The following is a 10,106-nucleotide window of genomic DNA, read 5'->3' as shown; positions in this document are numbered from 1 at the left end:
ACACCAACCCCGGACCTGCTCCCTCATGCCTGATCTGAGTATTTCCCCTCCTTCCCCAAACCCCTCCACCCAGCATTTGTTACTCTCCCTCAATACCACTGTGAAGCTGTATGATCAATCAACATAAATTCTGATCAAAAAGGACTGCTGGCAACCTCTGATCTACTTAATGTATTAGAAAAACACCCCAAAAACACCAGACCCACTTTAATGAAACATCAAAAGAGTGACCTTAATGGACATGGGACATGGAGCTGCATGTAATAAACTTTCTGCAATATACAGCCATCGCTAGATCTGTGATTACCATATGCATCATCCCATTCTAGGCCCATGGCATTTTCCCAGGATAGCCTTGGATACTAACGCAGTTTTTTCCTTTCCAAGTGTAGGAAATTGTGTTGAGAGCTTTGTAATGCCAGTAAAAAGATAACATTTTGGAATGGATAGTGTGAAATCCTAGGGTTGAATATTTTGATTGTGTTAATGAAATTACCTTCATTAACCAAATGAGATTTGAGACCCAAAACTTCCCTGTGAACCATCCTCTCCCCAAAATGTTTCTGCCGATTTTGATTGCATGACCTTATGAAATGCAGCGACCTTGAATTTCACTGAATACCATGGGAAATATATCAACAGAAAATACATTCACACTAGACACTTTGTTCAGTTCTCCATGCTATCACTTGTGTTGTAACCTAACCTGCCATCTGGTCTATCTTCAGACTTGCTGCATATCTCAAGAATTCTCACATGCATGAAACTGAACATGCATGTAAATATTAACAGGATTATACTGTAGCCACAATTTCAGATGCAATGGGGATATGCTTGCATGTTCAGCTGTAGTTAGGTTCCAGTGTTTTGCTACTCTTTGCCATTCTGGTAAATGGTTCTTCCTACAATTTCAGTCCTAGGGAGATGAAAGATAATTCTATAAAGCCTAAAAATAAACTTGGATCTGCTAAAAAATTCATCATTTCACTCCCAGGCTTCCACCAGCTGGGCTTGTCTGCTTTAGCTTTGCCACCCCTGAGAGCTACAAGCATGACTTATAAAGATGAGCAAGTTTACATGAGAATGATGAAGAGATCCATTTTTTTAATCTTCACTTTGCCAAACTACTGTCCAGGGCACCTATTACTGGAAGACATTTATTTTTGGCAATTTCTCACTTTTAATACTATACATATGTTATTTGCAGATTTGGAGAGGTAATGTCCAAATACATATGCTTCTCTACATTTATTTCTTTCAGGTTTGCTCATTACTTTCGTTAAACTATTTAATTCTCAAGGATCTACTGGGGATACAGTGAAGACCCCCTGAACACCACTTAAGAATAAACCTGTAATGAGAATAAATTACACATGCCTATCAATTGCTACAAGTCCTGCAAGGAGGGAGACCTTTCTCCATAAACATCTGCTGCAGAATTAAATCTGAGACATTAATAAAAGCCTTCCCCACCCAAGTCAAACAATGGAAGTATAACAGTTATCCGAACAGTTAAAAGAATAAACCTTTTAAATAAATAAATTTGCGCTTCACCAATTTATGTCACTGTGGTACTTAAGGCAAAACCTTTTAAAGGAATAGATTTACTGTGCATACAGATCTCCACTGGGTATGTGTAATTATGCAAAGGAAAGGCATTACTTTTAAACTGGATGAATGGCTGATACTTTTTGATTTACAGCTAGAAACAGAAAAATGGTAATGGCATGAAATAAGCATTTGCAAAACCATTTTGGCAGATGGAAAATGTTTGATTTACCTAGGGCATCCATCAGGTTCTATATTTTAGATCAAAGTAGATAAATGGAAAGGCAAATGGATATTTGGGGATAAAAAAAAAAAAGAAATTACTGCTTTTCTGTCAGCCCTGCAAGCAAGTTAAATGTTTGGAGGGGAAAAAAGCCTAAGGCTTTTTGGACAGAAGGAAGTCACGACTGATCACTGCTCTGGCAACTACAACTTTTTATATTTACCTGGAAAGGTGAGGATTGCATGGAAGTAGGTGTAACTTTCTTATTCTGGGCCTGATTTTGAGACATGATTTGAAGGAAACTGGCAAAGCCCAACACTTTCACCTGACACTGGAAATGGATAATGTTGCTCACCAACAGAGAAGGTCTTGTTGAGAATGTGGTGCTCCAGGGCAGCCTTGGATGCAGCGATCACAAGATGGTCGAATTTGAGATCCCCAGGAGAGTGAGAAGAGCGTGCAGCAAGCTCATTGCCCTGGACTTCAATAGAGCAGACTTTGGCCTCTTCAGGAGCCTGCTTAGTAAGGTTCCATGGGATATAGCCCTGGAGGGCAGGGGGGCCCAAGACTCTTGGTTGATATTCAAGGATCACCTGCTACAAGCTCAGGAGTGCTGCATCCCAACTAGAAGGAAGTGCGGCAGGAGGGCCAGGAGACCTCCTTGGATGGATAAGGAGCTGCTGAGGAAAATTCAAAGGAAAAAAGAGGCTTATAAAAAATGGAAGCAAGGACAGGCGGCCTGGGTAGAGTACAGGGATGTTGTCCGGGAAGCTAGGGACCAGGTTAGGAAGGCTAAGGCCCAGTTAGAATTAAACCTAGCCAGGGATGTTAAGGGTAACAGGAAGGGATTCTACAGGTACGTAGCAAACAAAAAACAGACTAGGGACAACATAGGCCCCCTGAGGAAGCTTTTGGGAGAACTGGCTACACAGGATTTGGAGAAGGCTGAGGTTCTGAATGACTTCTTTGCCTTGGTCTTCACTGGCAAAGGCTCTGACTGCACCACCCAGGTCTTAGAAGGCAGACACAGGGACTGTGAGAATGAAGACCTTGGGCCCACTGTAGGAGAGGATCTGGCTCGAGACCATCTTAAAAATCTGAACGTGCACAAGTCCGTGGGACCTGATGGAATCCATCCGCGGGTCCTGAAGGAGCTGGCGAATGAAGTTGCTAAGCCACTGGCCATCGTATTTGAAAAATCATGGCAGTCAGGTGAAGTTCCCGACGACTGGAAAAAGGGAAATATAACCCCCATTTTCAGGGAGGGGAAAATGGAAGACCCAGGGAATTACAGACCAGTCAGTCTTACCTCTGTGCCTGGCAAAATCTTGGAGCACATTCTCCTGGAAGGCATGCTAAGGCACATGAAAAACAACAAGGTGGTTGGTGACAGCCAGCATGGCTTCACTAAGGGGAAATCCTGCCTGACCAATTTGGTGGCCTTCTATGATGGGGCTATGGAACTGTTGGAGGGGTAGAGCAGTTGATGTCATCTACCTGGACTTGTGCAAAGCGTTTGACACTGTCCCACACAACATCCTTCTCTCAAATTGGAGAGATATCAATTTGATGGATGGACCACTCAGTGGATAAAGAACTGGCTGGATGGCCGCACACAAAGAGTTGTGGTCAATGGCTCAATGTCCGGCTGGAGACCGGTAACGAGTGGTGTCCCTCAGGGATCGGTGTTGGGACCGGTCTTGTTTAACATCTTCATCGGAGACATGGACAGTGGGATTGAGTGTGCCCTCAGCAACTTTGCCAATGACACCAAGCTGTGTGGTCCGGTTGATACGCTGGAGGGAAGGGATGCCATCCAGAGGGACCTTGACATGCTTGTGAGGTGGGCTGATGCCAGCTGTATGAAGTTCAACCATGACAAGTGCAAGGTCCTACACCTGGGTCGGAGCTATCCCAGGCACAGCTACAGATTGGGCAAAGAAGAGATTCAGAGCGGCCCTGCAGAGAAGGACTTGGGGGTGCTGGTCGATGAGAAAATGAACATGAGCCGGCTTCAGTGTGCGCTCGCAGCCCAGAAAGCCAACCGTATCCTGGGCTGCATCAAAAGGAGCGTGACCAGCAGGTCGAAGGAGGTGATCCTGCCCCTCTACTCTGCTCTTGTGAGACCTCACCTGGAGCATTGTGTGCAGTTCTGGTGTCCTCAACATAAAAAGGACATGGAACTGCTGGAACAAGTCCAGAGGAGGCCACGAGGATGATCAGGGGACTGGAGCACCTCCCGTATGAAGACAGGCTGAGGAAGTTGGGGCTGTTCAGCCTGGAGAAGGCTGCGTGGAGACCTCATAGCAGCCTTCCAGTACCTGAAGGGGGCCTATAGGGATGCTGGGGAGGGACTCTTCGTCAGGGACTGTAGTGACAGGACAAGGGGTAACGGGTTAAAACTTAAACAGGGGAAGTTTAGACTGGATATAAGGAGGAAATTCTTTCCTGTTAGGGTGGTGAGGCACTGGAATCGGTTGCCCAGGGAGGTTGTGAGTGCTCCATCCCTGGTGGTGTTCAAGGCCAGGTTGGATGTAGCCTTGGGTGGGATGGTTTAGTGTGAGGTGTCCCTGTCCATGGCAGGGGGGGTGGAACTAGATGATCTTGAGGTTCTTTCCAACCCTAACTATTCTATGATTCTATGATTCTATGAGGCGCATCATGGGTCATAGTTTCCTCTCAACTCCAAGCTGTTCACTTTCTTTCCCTCTCCTCTTGTGTCTTGAATTCACATTGAAGAAAATACATTCCAGTCAAGACCTCCTTCACGGCAATTCTAACCTCACTGCCTTTTCAGATCCCTTTGAAACCTGTGTGATAGGAAAGCCCACTGAAGTAACGCTTATTGGACTGTTATCTGTGACAAATGACGCTGAAAAACCAAAAATCAGCTTCTTTCTAGGGCACTATTCTAGGGCATGATTTCTGAGCAGTCCACAATCCTGTTCTGAACTTCTCCTATGCTGAAATGCATCACCTGGAGCTGCATAGTGTATGCCTTGTGTCCAGCCCTTAAAGCATCACTAGACCTGTGGTACATGTGTTGCACAGATGGTCTAAACATGCACAGTTAATCAGAAATGGTGGTTGTGCTTGTGAAAATCCCACACGAGCACATGCATAACAGCCCCACCAGATTCACTGTGCGTGTGCAAGTGTTGTGCAGTGGGCATTTCCAGCAATTGTCAGATGCATTATATAGGTAGGGTAGGAATTATTTCAGCTCACGTGATGAGGAAGAAGTTGGGACTGCAAGACATCCAGAAATCCTGACAAACATACACAAGCCTTGAACATGACCTCTCAACAAAATGGCTGGGAAAGGACACAACTGGAGAAACTCAGCATATGCTCCATCAGGAAACAACACAGAGAACGGTATGGCCTTCCCAGCTCTCTCCACGTCATTATGAATATGAGCAGCAAATCCATCAGCTACTTCTGCATCTATTTATCCTATGGAAGGGTTACCCAGCTCTTATTAGGCCAAAGACCAATCAAAACTCATGTATTTTGCCCAAATAGGTAAAAAAGCCAGCAGGACTTATAATTGCACAATAACAGAGCTGGCTGCTCTCTAGAATACTCATTTCATACATTTAGCATTACAAAATTAGCAGACATCTATTGCTGACTTACATGGCCTGTCTTTAAACTCGGTAGCTTATCCTTGACCACTGAAATACTGGAATTGGTTACCCACAGAGATTGTGGAAAATGCATCCTTGCACATATTCAGAACCTGTCTGGACAAGATCCTGAGGAAACTGTTCTATCTAACCATGCTTTGAGCTGGGGGATTGGACTAGGTGATACTCTTTCCAACCTCCACTATTCTCTAATTCTATGGTGAAGATCTTTCCTCCAATTTTGTAGATGCACTTGCCTCCCAAGAAGTAATTCACTGATCATGACCCTACCATAAGCCATAGTTATCTTTGTACACAGAGTTCAAAGATGCTGCATTTGTAGAATGGTACAAATCTTCTCCAGTTATCAACAGAAAATGAACAAAAAATATCAAGTGTTACCAACAAAAGAGATCAAGAAGGAGGATGCTAACCCTCTGCTGCTTTCCAATACCTGTGACTGGTAAACAGCACTTATACATAAGGCTTTTCATACACAGTTCTACAGGTGAGGTGAAAGCCAGTGCATCTTCAGACAAGGCTCAGCAAGCAGCACTGGACCTTTTGTGCCTATATGTCCTCCCCTCTCTCCAGGATTATCTTTAGTTAGGCCTTTCTGAAACAGCAAAATTGCTACAGACTTCCATGTACATAAACTCTTAAAATCAAGACTCAAGTCTAAGAACACCAAATGCAGGCCTTTAACAGTCAGCGTATACATGCGAGCTGAAGACTTGTGCACATCCAGGGATATCTGAAAGTTAAACACTTTGTCTGTAGAAAAAATCATTGAAAGCTTTCATGCAATGAATAAAATAAGTGTTAAAATATTGAGCTAGAAGTAAGGCCAGACTGTATTTCTCCTCCTGTAATAAATCAGCACTATATGTATATATTAAATCCAATCCCTTGAAGTGTCCAGTTTCAGTGATAAAAACTTAGTGAGCAGGGCAGAAGTTACTGGGCAGAGATCGATATGCTTGCTTGTTGTCCTTGATTGGCAATAATGCGACATTTTCTCCTTGACTGTAAGAGGCGCTTTTGTGATTTGGGAGCATAAAGAAATTCTGTACTTGACAGATTTATATAGTAGGAATACACTAATGTCCTTTGACCTGCTTAAGAATAAATACGACCTACCAAATTGTCATTTTTATGGGTATTTACAACTGAGGCACTTTGTAAACCTAAGAACTAATATTTCCCAAAGGAAATCTGTACTCTCAAATCTTGATAAATTATTGAAAAATACAAGCCGCTACCAGCCCTACAAATTTTCTCTTCTATTTCTCCTATTTTTAGTTACATAGGAGTTGTCAAAGCAGATTGGACCACTGGTCTATTTCATCAGGTATGTTCCTGCAGTCATGGCGAGTGCTTCAAGAGAATCCTATATTTTTGGCCATTTGCTCAGGATGGTGTACAAAAAAAGTTGTTTCCTGAAACTTGAAGATTTTCAGTAATAATTGAAATATTAGCCATATAATTCTTTAAACTCTCAAATTAGAAAAGTATCACAAAATATAATTTCCACAGCCCAAATGCCAGCAGCTGCATTTGCTCTTGTGAATGCTTCAGTTGATACTTCAAAGATACAGTGCCAGGAGTGGAATAAGCCACCCAGTTCACCCAAACTCCAGAGCTTGCCACCTCATTTTGATACAGATACCCTGTACATTTTATAACTCCTTATTGACCAACCACGTCCCTAGTTTCTTAATTCCCCAGGCCAGGTGACCCAGGAAGCCTACACTTGATTGCGGTATTTCAGCTCCAGTTCATCTTAACCTGCCCACACACTTGCCATATAAATTTTTCTATCAACTTTATGCTGTCTCTCCCCACAAAGGCTTTCAGTAGAGACAAACTAACTACCCACAGAGGAGAGATGGAAGCTAATAAGACTACGACCTTTGCCCTTCAGAACCTTCCTCTGGAAGATGACAGCACACAACTATACTTCTATAGCTTGGTCTTAAGGAAACAGAAGGTTTTGACATGAAACTGATTATTAATATTGTCATCCCTAACAGAAGACTTGGAAGCTATTTCCTTTTATCCTTATTCTCCACCTGAAAGTTGACAAAAAGTCAACAATATTCAGGACTGTATCAAAGACATGAGACTTGCAGTGTTTTTCCAGCAGAAGCTTATTGTTTCTCCTCTTGGTTATATCCCTGTACAGCAGTGCAGATCTTCTCAAAGACTTTCAACACATCAGATTTTGACTAAAGCATCATGACGTGGCAGTCATCTCTACTTTTTCTCCATTTCTAAGGGCAGCTGCTTTTCTATTTTTCTTTGCGCATCTGTGGACAACAAAATCTTTTCTCTATCACAAGAATGTCTTCATTAAATCAGTTTTTGCCTTCAGCTTATTCTTAGTCTTCTGCATACTATAATCTATGTATATGCACAAGAAAGGCTTGAGAAGCAAACTGAAAAAAGCAGGAAGCTTGAATAAACAATGAAACAGGAACTGCAGGAAACTTGAGCATCTTTTCTTGCCCTTACTGTGCTGCCTTCCTTTTCATCCCTGCTTACTGCCAAATTTGGGATTCCTCCTATATTTGCATGAAACATGATTTACAAGTTGTCTGTTCTGTGACCTCATTCTGATAGCAGTATGACATGGCACGGCTAAAAGACCAACTGTAGCACAAAGTTGAACAGTTCTGCCTTTAACTACTATCTTTAACACTTGATTTTTGTATCAGATTTGGCAAATTTAGCTATTTACAATTTCTTGTACACTTGATGTGGTTCACTAAGTAATAAAAAGGTCCTAAATACCTACTAATTCATCAGCTCCTACCCTCTACACTGAATATTCCATCTCCCTCTGCACAGTTAGTAGGACAGAAGTACACATTGCATTTTAATATACAAAACATCCAGTAAACCAGTGACCCACATAAACAAATGTCATCTCTGTCCCATTCATTTCAAAGAGAGTGATGTCCCTTGGATAAAGAAATTATGAAACACTAACTTCTGTTGTCTGACAATTTACTTTGTGAAACAAGGAAAATTCGATAGTAACAGGGAAGAGGGAAGTTAAACGTACAGTGTAGTAGTGTCACCCCAAATCAATAAAATCCCATTTTGACATCTTGAAAGACACCTACCTGTTAATAAGATCAACAGATTTTTAATCAAGTTAATTACCCTCATACATCTTTTCCTACCCTCAAGTGTTTAACAAGAAGCATCTTAGGCTCTCCTTACCTTTACTACTTCTAAAGCTTCAGACTGTAAGCAAAGAAACATACTATGCTGTGAAGTGCAACTTATGCCTCATGTGAAAGGTTTTCCTATTTGCGTTGAAGAAAGTCTTTTCTCCCTAAAGTTATCTGTGCATTTAAATATTGGGGTGACAAACATCTATTACACTCAACATTTGACCAGAAACAATTTGGCCTTACTTTTAGCTCAGTTGTGCTAGGGAGGTTTAGACTGGATATAAAGAAAAATTTCTTCACCCAAAGGACTGTCAAGGACTGGAACAGACTATTCAGGGAAGTGATGGAGTCCCCATCCCTGGAGGTATTTAAATGATGGGTAGATGTGGCACTCGGGGACATGGTTTAGTGGTGGACTTAGCAGTGCTGTGTAAACTGTTGAACTTTATGATCTTAAAGGTCCTTCCAACCTAAATGATCCAATGATTCTGTGTCCTCTATTTGCCGCAGACCTACAGAGGCTGACAGGAAGGAGTGATCCTTCTCTGACTGTGAGCAAAGCATGGGGGAGAAAGGGACTCCTCTATGAATGCAGGAATATTTCAGTGCCCCAAAGGCATCAGTCTGAGATCATGGGCAAGTAGCAACTTTGTCAGATGAAGAATAATCCAAGGAATGTGTCTAATTGGTCTGTCTAGACCTGAGTGAGAGTGTGACAAAGTCTTTTTGACAGAGGAAGTCAGGAATATGAATGCAGTCAGGAAACTATGCAAAATTTCCAACTTAATATTGATCAAGTATGGACTTTTCAACAGAAGAGTCCTAACCAGTCACCATATGAGAATAATGTGACTGAAGTTATTAGTCCTATCATAAGTCTTTTAAAGACATCCTAAGGGAAATAGGCTTTTTATTGCTAAAGCAAGTGTTCAAGGGTTCAAATAATCTCTGTCACTAATATTCAAACAATGGTAAAGAGTAGGGAAAAAGATGGAGCAAAGTTTGATTATGCCTCAACATGAACAATTTCTTGCAAGCCTCAGCACAAGCACTGGTTCTTATAAAGGCAAGGAGCTAATGGGTAGGTTTCACTGAGACCCCTATGGCAGGAATCCAGCTACGTCTCTCTCTGAAGGATTTTAAGTACTGACAGTATTTCCACTGTGCGGACTGTAGAGTGGAGGGGAGGGTCAGTTCTATGACACAGCATAGCATTTTAGCCCTTACTAAAATATCTCAGCCCAATTCTCCACTCTTTCTGAAATATATAATTTAGGTTGCATAGATAAGGACTGCAACTGTACAAGAAAACAAAGCCATAGACGATTCTGTTCCTACAGTCAACTTTCAAGTTCGTTGACACAGCAAACTCTGAGTAGATGAATCTCTGAAAATTATCAATAAATCTTACAAGCTCACATATTTGCAGCACTGAAATAGGTAAAAAAACATTTGTCTTATTAGGTCCAGATGAAAATATTTAAGTTTTATGAATGGAATTAATAAGTGTTTATTAGGAAAAAA

The sequence above is a fragment of the Lathamus discolor genome, chromosome Z (assembly GCF_037157495.1).
Source record: "Lathamus discolor isolate bLatDis1 chromosome Z, bLatDis1.hap1, whole genome shotgun sequence".
In the NCBI taxonomy this organism is placed as follows: domain Eukaryota; kingdom Metazoa; phylum Chordata; class Aves; order Psittaciformes; family Psittacidae; genus Lathamus; species Lathamus discolor.
This window is presented reverse-complemented; position numbering follows the sequence as displayed.